The sequence below is a fragment of the Puma concolor genome, chromosome A1 (genome assembly GCF_028749965.1).
Source record: "Puma concolor isolate L17-30 chromosome A1, mPumCon1.1.hap2, whole genome shotgun sequence".
Classification (NCBI taxonomy): Eukaryota; Metazoa; Chordata; class Mammalia; order Carnivora; family Felidae; genus Puma; species Puma concolor.
The window spans coordinates 84,404,598-84,419,431 of NC_141667.1; the positions used below are offsets into that span (position 1 = coordinate 84,404,598).

Genomic DNA, 14,834 nt, shown 5'->3' on the forward strand with positions numbered 1-14,834 from the left:
AGAATACTGTATTTTGTCTAAGTAGGAATCTATGACTTTTTTTTGGCAGAATGGTCTTTATTGAATTTCTAGAATGCCTTTATTCTGAGTCCCCTTAGTTTTCATACATGGAGAAACTGTATAATGTCCATACAAAAAGAAGTAGGCAAATGACTAGTGTATATTAGAGACTTCTTTAGAAATTCATCCTTTCAATCTTAAGAAAAACCTTAGCTAAAAGTAATAACTCTAGGGGCACCTGGGTGGCTCAGTCGGTTAAGTGTCCGACTTCATTCAGCTCAGGTCATGATCTCTTGGTTTGTGGCTTCGAGCCCCGTGTCGGGCTCTGTGCTGACAGCTCAGAGCATGGAGCATGCTTCAGATTCTGTGTCTTCCTGTTGCTCTGCCCTTCCCCTTCTCACACTCTGTCTCTCTCACAAGTAAACAAACATTAAAAAATAAAGTAATAAATCTAAGTTAATATATTGTGTTTTGGGTACTAATCCATTTTACCTCCTTTTGGCTATTAACTCTGCCACTTTGTTTGACTTCACTGTTGATTGCCCTAGGGTTTACAATAGGCATCCCTAATTTACCACAGTTTGTCTTCAGATAAAACATTTTAACAATGTTTGTTCTTCCAGTCCATGAACATGGGATGTTTTTCTATTTCTTGGTGTCCTCTTCAGTCTCTTTCATAAGTGGTTTGTTGAATTTGATGGGAGTTATCTGTGCTTCTTGGATTTTGATGTCTGTGTCTTTCACCAAACGATGGAATTTTTCAGCTATAATTTGCTCTTATAAACCTTCTGCTCCTTTTTCTCTCTATTCATTTTCTGGGACTCCACACAAGAAACAATAGGTGTTGGTGACAATGAGGAGAAAGGGAAACCCTCTTGCACTGTTGGTGGGAATGCAAACTGGTGCAGCCACTCTGGAGAACAGTATGGAAATTCCTCAAGAAACTAAAAATAGAACTACCCTATGATCTAGCAATTGCACTGTTAGGTATTTACCCAAAAGATACAAATAACAGATTCATAGGGGTACATGTACCCCAATGTTTATAGCAGCATTATCAACAATAGCCAAACTATGGAGAGAGCCCAAATGTCCATCATCAGATGAATGGATAAAGAACATGTGGTATACAATGGAGTATTACCCATCAAAAAGTGAAATCTTACCATTTGCAATGACTTGGATGAAGCTAGAATGTATTATGCCAAGTGAAATAAGTCAATCAGAGAAGGACTAATATACCATGTGATTTCACTCATGTGTGGAATTTAAAAACAAAACATATGTGAAGTTGGGAGGGGCAGGAGAAAAGAGAGGGAAACAAACCATAAGTGACTCTAAAAAGACAGACAACAAATCAGGGTTGATGGAGGGAGGTTGGTGGGGGATGGACTGGATGGGTGATGGGTACTAAGGATGGCATTTGGTGTGATGAGCCCTGGGTGTTGTATGTAAGTGATGAATTGCTGAATTCTGTTCCTGTCACCAATATTGTACTGTATGTTAACTAACAAAAATTTAACTTTAAAAAAGGGGAAAAAAATAAAATCACCATAAAAAATAAAACATCCAAGTGAATGTAAAAAAAAAAAAAGAATGTCTAATTTAAACAATTAAAATTACTTGTATTTTACCTGTCACAGAGACGTACACCACTTTAAACATCCTTTTGTGTTTCTGTTCTTGCCTGCTGGTATTAGGTTACTAAAACCTTTTAACTTCAGTTTTACATCACACTCTCTCTTAACATCTTTATTGACTTTGTAACATAGGACATGCAGTGTATCATATAAAGTCAGACTAGATTCTAGACTTTAGGGCAGGCAGATTCCGTAGGTTTGAATACAGACTCCAAAACTTATTTAGCTATGTGACCATGGGTAGCTTACATAAGCTTTTTAAAGCTTTGGTTTCCTTCTTTACTCTATAGAGTTCCTGTGAAGATTACAGGAATAAAGATTTATTAAAGGAACTTAGGTTAGTGTGAGTGTTAGTTTGAGTGTTTGCTATTATTATTGCTGTTGACTCAAAAAATAATTCAGTTTCCGTTACATGAGTTAGGCTTTAGATATTCAGCCTGAGACAAATATATGTAGTTGCTCCTCTTCCAAAGCTCCAAATCTAATGGCAAAGACATATTTTGGGAAAAACATCATTAATGATCAAGTGTTAGGAAAGAGGAATGCATGATTCTTAACCTGTGTGGGTAGTTTGGGGTCCAGGCAAGGAAGATGTTAAACTAAATAGGCAAAGAATAGGAAGACCATTCCAAGCAAAGCCACATTGTTTGCAAAGGTTGTGACTTGGAAAAGATCCTGAGAATTCAGAAGAATCCTGTGGCTACATAAGACAGAAAATGAGGAAAGAGAGTAGTGTAAATGAAACTTGAGAAGTAGGCAGTACCAGATCAGACAGGTTGTTGCACAGTCTAAGGATTGGGGTCTTACCCTAATAGCACTGGGAAGTCATCTGATTTGCATTTTTAAATATTTGTTTATTCTTTTTAAGTAGGCCCCGCATCCAATGTGGGGTTCATATCCAGGACCCCGAAATCAAGAGTCATGTGCTCTACTGACTGAGGCAGCCAGGTGCTCCCAGATTTGCATTTTTAAATGAGAAATATGCCTGCTAACAGTAAATAGGATTTGAAGGGAGTAGTTATTAAGTATAGCAGAAGGGAGATACAGAACTAATTAAGGAAGGGATATACCTTTTGGTAGACTACATTGGACTAGAATGGTGAGAGTAGAATGAGGAAATGTGGAGGTCTTCAAGTTTTAGCTTGAGGGACTTGATTGATTGTAAGCAGAGGATGAAGGAGAAGGACTAAAGATTTCTAGGCTTCCAGCTTGAGCAGTTAGGTGGATGGTGGTGCCATTTATGGAGTTGATGAATGTACTAGAGGAAAATAAGTTTGGATATGTATAGATGGATTTACTTTGAACATAGTCAGTTTGAGGTGCCCGTGAAATCTCTAGGAGGAGATATCAGTTGGTACATTTACAAATCTGTTGCTCTTTAAGGTATTTAAGAATCCAGTTATTGGGGAAAATATGAAAATAAGGACGACTCTTCTGTAGAAGGGGTAAAAGGAAAATGTGAGAGCATCTGAGCTGAAGCTAATCTAAATGAAGGACAGCTGGGCATACAGACTAGAACTCCAGAGAATGCTAATGGAAAGTTGGAGAAATGAATTTTATTTCAAAGATATGCTGAAAAAGCAGTTACCTTAAAGGACTAAAGATTAGAATGTGCCCACTGACAATGAAGTATAAAAGCTTTTAAGAGGAAAAATAGCAATCAGATGAAGACAGTTTTAGTGAAATTTAAGAGATAGTTATGACTTAAGAAGATATGCACCTGAGGTAAATATACTTTAGTTCATTCCATAGAACTCATTGTCATCCATAGTCTCTTTAATGTAAAGATGTGAGAGGAACCCTTGTAGGTCTAACCAAACTGACATTATTGAATAATATTAAACTTTAACTATTAAGAAATTTTATGTTTTTTTCTCTTCCTCCTTTTTCCCTCGTCCCTTCTGCTTCTATCTCTCCCTCCTCTCCACCCCTCCCTGCCTCCATCTTTTCCTTCCTCCCTAGGAGGGAGCTAGGACGGAATGTAGAGTTGTGATAAATGGGATATTAAGAGAGAAAAGTTTTTGTTGTTTTTTAAACCGTTAGGTGACTTACTGGTCAGATCTTTATTTTAAATGATTTTGAGTCCCAGTATAATACAGTTGGCCCTTGAATAACACAGGTCTTGAACTGTGCGAATCCACCACAGATTTTTTTGTTTAATGAATACACTACAGTACTGTAAATGTAGTTTCTCTTCCTTATGATTTCCTTAATAACATTCTCTCTTCTCTAGCTAAATTTATTGTAAGAATACAGTACAAAATATATATAACAAAATATGGGTTATTTAACTGACTGTGTTATTTATTGGTAAGGCTTCCAGTCAATAGTAGGCGAGTATCAGTTCAGCTTTTGAGTTATATGCAGATTTTCACCTGTCCTGTATTTCTTATGGTTCTTGACAAACTGAAGAGTCACATGTTTGCAATCACTACCAATCATTTTTCATTCTTTCATTGTTGTTATATTGCTCATCTACCCTGTGGTTGATGCTATGATAAAGTAGAGTAGGTTATAATTCTTGCTTTTAAGGTGCTCACTTCAGTGGGCAAATGAGAATGTGAGATAATCAAAATGGAACACTAAATTTCATTAGAATGGTAGAGTTCATTGGCAGAATAAGTGAGAACTTCAAGTAAGAGGCAGCATTTGAATTGAGTTTAAAGAATAATGGGGGAAGTTAACAGAATTTTAGAAATTGAGGTGGGAGATAAGCAGTGGCACAAACTTAGCAAACTCTTAAGACTTACTCCATTGAGTCCTTGATTTTGACAAGCAGTAATGGATGAAAATTATCCCCATATAGTATAGTTGTGGTCTTGTCATAACATTTCAAGAAATTAAAATGTTTTAATGAAAGCAAATTGTTGTTATCCTATTTGTCATCTGCCACATTTCAGTTGAAATACTTGTGAAAATAGATGCAGTGTCAGTAGCACCTGAAGTAGGAATATGAACAGTTTGGGAAATTTTAAAATAGCTTTGTGTTTTGATATAATTTCACACTTACAGAAAAGTTGCAATATTATAAGGAATCATGTATATTATATATTATATAATTATTTTTCTGAACCATTTGAGAGTAAGTTGGAAACATCATGCCCTTTTACTAGTAATACACTTGTGTATATTTTCAAAGAACAAGGACATTCTCTTGATAACTACAGTGCAATTAGCAGGATCAGGAAATTTTTTATTTTAAATTTATTTATTTTTGAGAGACAGAGAGAGCATGAGCAGAGGAGGAACAGAGAGAGAGGGAGTCACAGAATCCGAAGCAGGATCCAGGCTCTGAGCTGTCAGCACAGAGCCCCAGGCAAGGCTAGAACCCACAAATCGTGAGATCATGACCTGAGCTGAAGTCACATGCTTGACGAGTTGAGCCACCCAGGCGCCCCGGGAATTTTTTTGTTTTGATTCAGTATAATGCAGTCTACAGGCCACGTTTAAATTTTGCTAGTTGTTATATAATGTACTTGATAGCTAATTTTCAAGTCCAGGATCAAATCCAGGTTTGCACACTGCATTTAATTGTTATGTCCCTTTATTCTCTTTTACTGTGAAACCATTCTTTAGCCTTTCTTTATATTTCTTGACGTTGAATTTTTTTGAAGAGTTCAGGCTGTCATATGTATTCTCATGATTACATTCAGATTATGCATTTTTGACAGAAGTGCCCTGGAAGTGACTTTTTGTCCTGTGTGTATGATATCAAGAGTGCATGATTTTGAATGAATGAATATAGTCAGTAATCTTGTAGTAACATTATACGGTGACAGATGTTGAGTAGACATTGTGCTGAACATTTCAAAATATATATAAATGTTGAATCACTATGCTGTACACCTGATACTAATATTATATGCCAACTATATTCAAATTTTTAAAAAAAGAGTACATTTTTGTTTTGGTTGCTCTGATACTCGTGATGTCTGTTAGATCATACCATATGTTATTATCATTTTTCTCTCTGTAAATAAGTACTTTTTGGACAGATACTTGAGACTATCTTCTTTATGAAACTTTGACCTATTAATTTTAGCATCTACTGATGTTTTTTAATTTCCATGATTTCTCCTATATATGTTAGTTGGCATTCTACATAAGAAAAGAGCTTTCTTTTAAGTGGCTGAGTCAGTTGGGTGTCCAATCTTGATTTCGGCTCAGGTTATGATCCCAAGGTCATGGGATGAAGACCCACATTAGGCTCCACACGCCATGGTGAGTGTAGAGTCTGCTTAAAATTCTCTCTCTCCCTCTGGCCTTTTCCCCACCTTGCATATGCTCTCTCTCTCTCTCACTCTCTCTCTCTCTCTAAATAAGAAATAATATGGGGCGCCTGGGTGGCTCAGTCAGTTAAGCGTCCGACTTCAGCTCAGGTCACGATCTCGCGGTCCGTGAGTTCGAGCCCCGCGTTGGGCTTTGGGTTGATGGCTCAGAGCCTGGAGCCTGCTTCCGATTCTGTGTCCCCCTCTCTCTCTTCCCCTCCCCTGTTCATGCTCTGTCTCTCTCTGTCTCAAAAATAAACAAACTTAAAAAAAAAATTAAAAAAATAAATAAATAAATAAGAAATAATAATAAAAAGAGCTTTTTATTTTTTTATTTACTTTATTCATTCAGTTCTTTATATTATTACAGACTCATAGATTCTTATTCAGTGAGCTGTATACTCTGTTGCTGTCATCATTCTAACGTCCAAATCATTCCACATTTGGCCAGAAGGATTCTTGTCAAGCAGTTTTTTGTGTTCTTTTAACATTTATTCATTGCTGTTTCAGTATAACCTACTTTTTGGTACAAAAAAAACCCTTTTTTTCAGATTTCAATTTTCTGTCCACCAAACCCGAAATCAACCTCTTCTCTTAGGATTTTTGGTTCCTTCTAATGGAGAATGGCATATAAAGCCCAAGCTTCTGAATCAACCCTCTCTCCAATGAGCTTTGGTTACTTTTATTAGAAAAACATTTACATATGTATACATACATAAATATGCCACATACACACCAAGATCTGTGCCTTGGTGGCTTTGTCATTGCTTAGTCTCTCAGCAAATGTGTTTGTGTCTGTGCATATACATGCATATGTATATTGATAGTTTTTAGTCTCTGTAGATAGGTCAGTATCAAAATAAATAAGATATACATATGTATGTATATGTGCTTGGGTGTGTATACACTCATGTAGATATACACCTATATCGTCTTATCTATATGGATGGATATACAGTAAAACATTGGATGGCGAGTAACTTGTTCTGCATGTGTTCTGCAAGATGAGCAAACATTTCTAATTTTAACTTTAGATAAACGAGCAATGTCTTTCAATAATAAGTAGTATGTGATGCTGAATGTCACATGATCACAACTGAGCCAATGGTTCTTCTCTCTCTCTCTCCGGGATTGTGGGTAATCATCAATACAATGTTGCGTTTCCATGATCCTCAAAAGGGGGCAAAAGCAAGTGTCATTGGATAGGTTCCTTGTTAAACTTGCAAGGAAAGAAAAAGATTCCATCGAGCCAATAGATAGCAGTGAATCCATTAGTAATAGTAAAAGGCATCCTACACAATAACCCTCTTCTCTCTGATTTCCCTCACACCAGCCACAAAGGTTCTCAAGGGTAAGTGCAGGTTATTTGTTTATTTTTCTGTATATTTTGTATTTTCTTTTTTATTTTGTATTATATTACAGTATTGTAATCATTTTTATATGAATATTTTTTTGGGTTGTGGAATGAATCATCTGAGTTTCCATTATTTTTTCTGGGGAAATTCACTTTGATATACAAGTACTTTGGATTACAAGCATGTTTCCGCAATGAATTATGCTCATAAACCAAGGTTTTATTGTATTTGTAAATTTTAAATACATATTAAAATATATGAGATACACACACACATGCAACGCAAAAAATAGAAGTGCATATACTGATATCAAGAAATTTTTAATTAATCAAAGCTCAGGTGAAGCCCTAAGACAGAATAATGAGACCTTAGAAAGGAGAGAACTGTAGGTGATTTCTTTCTACTAAGCTCTTAGTGCATTCACCAAACCACAACCTCAAAAACTGAAGGGAGATGACTTTTCTCAGAGGTAGCCAAGAATCTCCTACCCACTTCCTAGGCCAGTAACATGAAACTGATGCTGAATTGCACTCTTACAGTTAGCACTATGAAGTGACTAGGTATCTTATGTCTATGAGGATGTAGAGATAGTAATTAAGAAGGAGTTGAGGCTGGAGGGGCTGTAGAAGGGGCATACTCTGGAAACTTCATTCAGTGTTTCTGACAATAAAAGTACTACAGATGCTCAAATTACCTAGTGGTAAAAGTCACTCTCAAAACAACATAAACTAGCTTTGGAATCAGCCATGCTGAATTTTAGCTGCAATATTTTTGCAAATAAACAGCAAATAAAATATTATAAAATGCCCCAAATTAAACTCTATCTTATTCATATTAGCTACTGTTTTTCACCTTAAAATCTGAGAACACCATGTGTATTGTATCAAATATTTTAGTCTGATATTTATGAGACTAAGAAATCCCCAGAAAGAATTGGGAGAATAAATGAGTAGTCAACTGGGTTACAAGGTTCTCTTTTTTAGGCTTGTTTCTGCTATTTCAGTAGTGAATAATTAGAGAAAAATAAAAATCAAAAGATTATTGGGTACCTAATCCCACTTTTGTGTGAGGTATAATCAAGTGCAAGCTATAGTCTTTATTCTCAAGGAATGTAATCAAGTAGAGGAAATAAGACTTAAAGAGGTAGTATTCTGAATTGGTGAAAGATTCAGGAAGTACACTGAGTCCTCAAGAAGGTTAATAAGACAAAATTCACACCTAGACATGATAGTGAATCTGAAGTCCATGAAAGACATAGAGAACATTATAAAAGAAACCAGAGAATGAAGCCTGATTACCGACAAGCTCAATTAGACCTATAGCAGAAGTTTTCACTGCAACTATGAAAACCAGAAAATACCAGAGAAAATAATTATTGATCTAGAATTTTATGCCCAAATAAAGCTATCCATTGTTGAGCCCTAAAAGTAAAAGTTACATTGAATATTTCTAACTTTCTGTTTTGGGGACAACATGTTCTAAGTCAAGTCATTGCTTAGAGCTAAAATTCCCTCCCAATTGCACTTTATTTGTTTAGAAACAAAATGAGTAAGACTGATTTCTTAAAAGCCATGGAGTTTTTTATTCTTAATTAAATTTTGTTTTGTTTTGTTTTTCTTTTTCTTTTGATGAACACACATCTTCATTGCGGCCTCTTTTCTCCCTTTAATTGTGGAGTTTGCTCTGTTAATCTTCAGATCAATATCTGGGGTGTTTAGGATGATTTGATAGTTATCTAGTTGTGTTTGTGGGACTAGATGAGCCTAGGGTCCTCCTAGTCCACTGCCATCTTGCTCAAAACATCCCACCTTGGAGCTTAAGTGTTATTTTTATTAATAAGCGAAGTGGAACTGAGTAACACATAATAGATATAATTTAGAATGGATTGTGTTAAAAGCAAAATTCTCTCTCCAAAATATTGTCAAACTTCCAATATGGTAAAACCTCATAATATCAAACTTTTTTTACATTTGTGATACATTTATAAGTCACACTTCTGCACTGACTTCTCGTGACTTATTTGTGAAATCAGAGCTTTCTAATTAAATGAATAATATTAAAAGGAGATGCTTAGGTAGAACTAAGCTGTTTTCAACTGTTCTATAAATATCTATTTAATAAAAATACCATGTACGTTATTATGTTAAGTAGGAACTGAGAGTAAACCGTTGCTTTACTGTAAAAATCATTTAATTTCATTTTGTCATTTAGAACTAGATTTTTACCAGGTTGATTAGCCTAAGGCTCTTTAAAAGCTGTTCCTTTTAAAACATTTTAAAATTCAAATTTTATTAATTCATAATTCAGATAGGTAACCTATGGAGTCTATTTTCTGATGTTTTCTTTGATTGCAGGAGGCAGAGATATAGTTAAATCTTTCAGAATTTTTCTTTCAGTTCATTTTATTTACCTTTGCACCTCAAATCAGGATACTCAACATTTAGTTATTCTCTTTAGGGGTATATATGACTAACAATTTATGAGGTTTGTCGTTTTGTGTTTTGGGCTGAAGTTCTTACTCTCCTAATTAGCCCAATAGACAAGTTTTTATCTTATATTTTTAATAAAGTTGTGAAGTAAAAATTGTTATTGCTGTGAGTCAATCAGGCCGAATTTAGTTTGTTGCTAATGAGAGGATTTTCTTCAGAGTAAGAAAGAACGGAAGCTTTACAATTTTTTAAAGTGAACTTTATATTTTCACTTAATTATTTATAGTAATTCTCTTTTAACCAGTCATATCTCTTGTCGTATATGTTTATCATCTCACTTAATTTCCTAAGTCCAGTTCCAAAAGGGTCTGAAATGTATTCTGGGTAGCTTCTTAGTGTCACCCACTGTACTCCCCCACGCCGCCAGAATAATTTTAGTGCTTTTGTAGTGGTAAAGGGTACCAGTGTTCACTTCTTGTTTAAGGATCAGAAATAAAGCTGAAATGTATGAGATACATTATAAACACACAGCAATTGCTCAATAAATCTCTAATGTAAATTTATTGCAGAGTGAACATATCTTTTCTGTTGGAAGTACCTCATTGAGAGTGTATATCAGACTTCATTTTCCTTCCTTCTGTGGTCTATTTCTTTGATCATTCCTCCTCACTTTGTTAAAACTTTGTTTAGTTTCTAGATCAATTAGCCCTGAGCTAGAAAAAGTTAGTTAGACTCTAATTCCTTAGAAAGCGTTATTCTCTTGGTAGCCAACAATCAATTTCATGAATATATAGTCTTAAAATTATTTTTCTATCTTTTCCATTGTGGTTTTATTTTTGTATATCTGGCTGCTTCTTAGGAATCAAAAGAAATCCAGGAACATTGTCAGTAGTATTTTTTTTCTTTCTGCTGTTTCTTTCAAGTAACAGCATACTGTTTCACAGGTAGTGCCAGTATTTATAACAGAGTGTTCTCAGTTTCTGCCTCCTGTAACTAATAACCTTGCTGTCATTCATTTTACTTTTCTATAAGCTATAATCACAAAATACATTCTAGCTGTTATTTTGCACAACTGTTATCTGTTAGATCAATTAAGAATAAGAAAATTTAAAAAAGTATATTTTACCTTTATTGGTTCTTTCTCTCATACTATTCCTTTCTTTAGGTACATTCTGACCTATATAATTTTCTTTCCCTCTGAATAATTTCTTATAGTGTGTTTTGCAAGGCAGTTCTACTTGCAAAAAAATTCCCTCAATTTTTTTTTGTCTGAGAAAGTCTATTTCTCTTTCATTTTTGAAGCATGATTTTATTGGATACAGAATTTTAGATTGATGGGTTTTTTTCTTTCAAAACTCAATATTTTCTTTCAAAATTTTTCTTTCAAAACTCAATTCCTCTTGCTTACATTGTTTCTAAGAGAAGTGTGATGTAATTCTTATCGTTTTTCTTCTGTAGCTAAAATCCCCCACATTCCCCACTTCTCGAATCCCCCTTGTCCCTGGTGTACCTTCTTTCCCGATACTCTCTTTGTATTTGGTTTTGTGTAGTTTTAATATGATAAAACTAGTTATTGTTTTTGGTACTTATCTTTTTTGGAGTTCTCTATACTACCTGGATCTGTAGTTTTGTGTCTGTCATTAACTTTGGGAAATTCTGAGCCATTATTTTACTTCACATAGTTCTTTTATTCCTTTCTTTTTATCCTCCTTCGGGTATTCCCATTATACATATGTTAAACCTGTTACAGTTGTCCCACTCACATAAACTGTTCCACTTTTTCATTGTTTTTTTTTTTTTTTTCTCTTTACATTTTTGTTTTGGAACTGTCTATTGACATATCTGGAAACTCTGATTCTTTTTTTTTTTCCCCCTCAGCCATGTCCAATTTATTGATGAGTGCATGAAAGGCATTCTTTATTTTTGTTATGTGTTTTTTATTTAGCATTTATTTTTTATTTCATAGAGTTTCCATCTCTCTGCTTACATATTTACCTATTCTTTTATGTTGCCCACTTTTTCCAGTAAATTCTTCAGCATGTAATCATAGTTGTTTTAAATTCTAAGTCTGATAATTCCAAATTTTCTGCCCTGAGTCTGGTTCTGATGCTCGATTTATGTCTTCAGACTGTTTCTTTTTGTCTTTTATTATGGCTGGTTATTTTTTGTTGAAAGCTGGGCATGCTGTTTTGGGTAAAAGGAACTTTGGTAGGTGGATCATTAGTTTGAAGTTTTATGTTTATCTGGCTAAGAGTTAGGTTGTGTTTTCTATTTGCTATATAGCTCTCATGTCCAAGGCTAAAATTTCCTCTTCTTAGTTTCTATCTTCCTTCTTTGAGTTTTCCTACAGACCTTAAATGGGTGTGACTCCTACAGTTCTTTAGCTATAACTCCCTGTTATTTTATAGGAACACTACAGATCTGAAGATCATGTAGTGAGGTGTGGGAGGAAATATTCTATTCTTCATTAGGTCTCAGTCTTTTAGGGAGCCTGAATTGGGCATTTCCCTTCCCTCATGTCAATTAGGCTCTGGTAAAATAGTTTCTCTTATGGGCAGGCCTTATTAAGGAAGACAGAAAGGTCTAGAATATTTTTAAATGATTACTTTTCCCTTATGCACTGCTAGAAGCAGAAAGGGATTTTTCTCTAGTCTTCACAGAGAGAACCTAGTAGGGCTCCTAGAAATAAAATTCACGAAAGTTTGGAGACTCTGTCTTTAAGGCTGTACCCCTACTGTTTTTTAATTCTTAAGCTAGTGTTTGAATTGTTTTATATTATGGTGTAGAGGAAAGTTGAGAATTAATTGTAATATTGTATTTCATATTGACTTAAGGTATGAACTGCTGAAATAGTTTAATTATTGAATTCTCCAATTACGTCTCTGAAGTATTTTGCTTAGTGGTAGAAGTCATTTGGGTTTGAACTAAGTTTAATTGTTTTTATTATTGCTTTAAATGTAAGGATCTTTTGTGATTCATAGGTAATAGGAAATTTTTGAAAATTATAAGCTACTCATTTTAGCTAATCTCATTTAGTTATTTTTCTTGAAGTGGCAGAGCATTATATGACTTCATACATACTTTTGTCTGACCCTACACATTTTTAGTTTATTTTTTCCAGTTTACAACACTGCTGCCTTCGGGTAACAGTATAATGAACATAATTTTAACTACTACATTAAGATATGGGAATATTTGATTAGTAACTATTAATTACTGCCTCATTCTAGTATAGTGAGTGTTGTAGTGTTTGAAATTATCATTATTAGTCAAGGAAGCGATGTTCTAGCATGCATCTACTATACTCTTTCAAAATGAATTAATACATATACATAGAAGAAGGGATTTTGACCTCCTTCAAGACATCTTAATTTTCTAAAAAAAAAATCATCTTCTTATTTTGCTTCATAAAATTTGACTTTTAATTATGTTGCTGCTAAAGTTATCCTCTGAGATATTGTGCATAGATGATTAAAGAGTTTTTTTTGTTTTTGTTTTTGTTTTTTAATTTTTTTTAACGTTTTTATTTATTTTTGGGACCGAGAGAGACAGAGCATGAACGGGGGCGGGGCAGAGAGAGAGGGAGACACAGAATCGGAAACAGGCTCCAGGCTCTGAGCCGTCAGCCCAGAGCCTGATGCGGGGCTCGAACTCATGGACCGCGAGATCGTGACCTGGCTGAAGTCGGACGCTTAACCGACTGCGCCACCCAGGCGCCCCTAGAGTTTTTTTTTTTTGAGGGAACGACACTCCTTAAAATGACCCTTGAAATCTATTAAATCATTGCTTTTACTCAGCATCTCTTTCCTCATTCTCTTTCCTGTCCTTCATAGAAATAGTACATTAGCTTTCTAGTTTTGTGGTAACAAATTACTGTAAATTCAGTGGCTTAAAACCACACAAATATACTGCCTCCTACTTCTGTAGGTCAGAGGTCCAGTATGATTGTCACCAGACTGAAATCAAGGTATGCACAGGCTATATTCCTTTTTGGAGGCTCTAGGAGAGAATCCACTTACTGCTTATTTGAGTTGTTGGCAGAATTCAGTTCCTTGTAAATACAGAACTGAGGTCTTGTTTTCTTACTGGCTGTTTAAAGGTTATTGTGCCTTTTAGAAGCCACCACATTTGGTTTATGGTCTCCTTCCTCCAACTTCAAAACCAGCAATGACCATTCAAGGTCTTTTCACTTTACATCCCTTTCTTCTTCTATGATCTTCCACTTTTAAGGAGTTAAAGGGTTAGATTGGGCCAATTTGGATAATCCAGGAAAATCTCCCCATCTCTGGTCCTTCACCTTAATCATATCTGCAAAGTTCCTTTTATCATGTAACATAAAATATGAATAGGTTTCCTGAGTTAGAGTGTGGACATCTTTGGGGAACTGTGTTTCTGCCTGCTGCAAACAATAATACTAATTGGTGCCAGATTTTTCTGGAATAATTTTCCTTTTTTTTTTGTTTAGAATACCTCTGACCTTTCACTTTTTGATTCAGTAAATACAAAAGAGGTGTTAGAATTTAGTCAAGATACAAATTCCTATATGGAAATACAAATCAGATACTATTCCTATATGGAAATTGTAGGGAAATAGGTTCTAGAAACGCTGAAAAAAGCAGAGTATTGCCTTGAAAAGCAGAAAGTCCTTGTATATTTTTGTGAGTTTATATTAAGTGGCCCTAAATTTTAGTATTAAGGTTCACAGTTATTCACACAGCAGCAAGAAGTATGCCATCACAGGTAATCAGTAAGAAGTCTCCAAATTTAGTATCAAAACTTTTCAGTTATGAAATAAGTAAGTACTAGGGTTGTAGTGTACAACATGATCACTATGTCGGATGCATAGAGGAGTTTTTAAGAGAATAAATCCTAAGGGTTCTCATCACAAGGAGAAAGTTTTTTTTCCTTTTTAAAATTTTTGTTCTTTATTTTCTTTTTGTTTTATCTACATGAGAAGTTGGAGGTTAGCTGAACCTGTTGTAATCATCTCACAGTATATGTAGATGAAACCATCATGCTGTAATGCCTTAAACTTACAGAGATGCATGTCAATTATTTCTCAATAAAACTGGAGGGAAAACATTCAAAGATAGAAACTCATTCAGAGTAATAACATAATAATTCATGTGGGCTTTGATAATG

General features: G+C 34.8%; 1 protein-coding gene across 10 annotated transcripts in view; it reads left to right on the forward strand.

Annotated features, from left to right (window-relative positions):
- ARB2A (ARB2 cotranscriptional regulator A) overlaps positions 1 to 14,834 on the forward strand; it is a 433,966-nt gene that overhangs the window by 93,042 nt on the left and 326,090 nt on the right. The window lies entirely within an intron of this gene.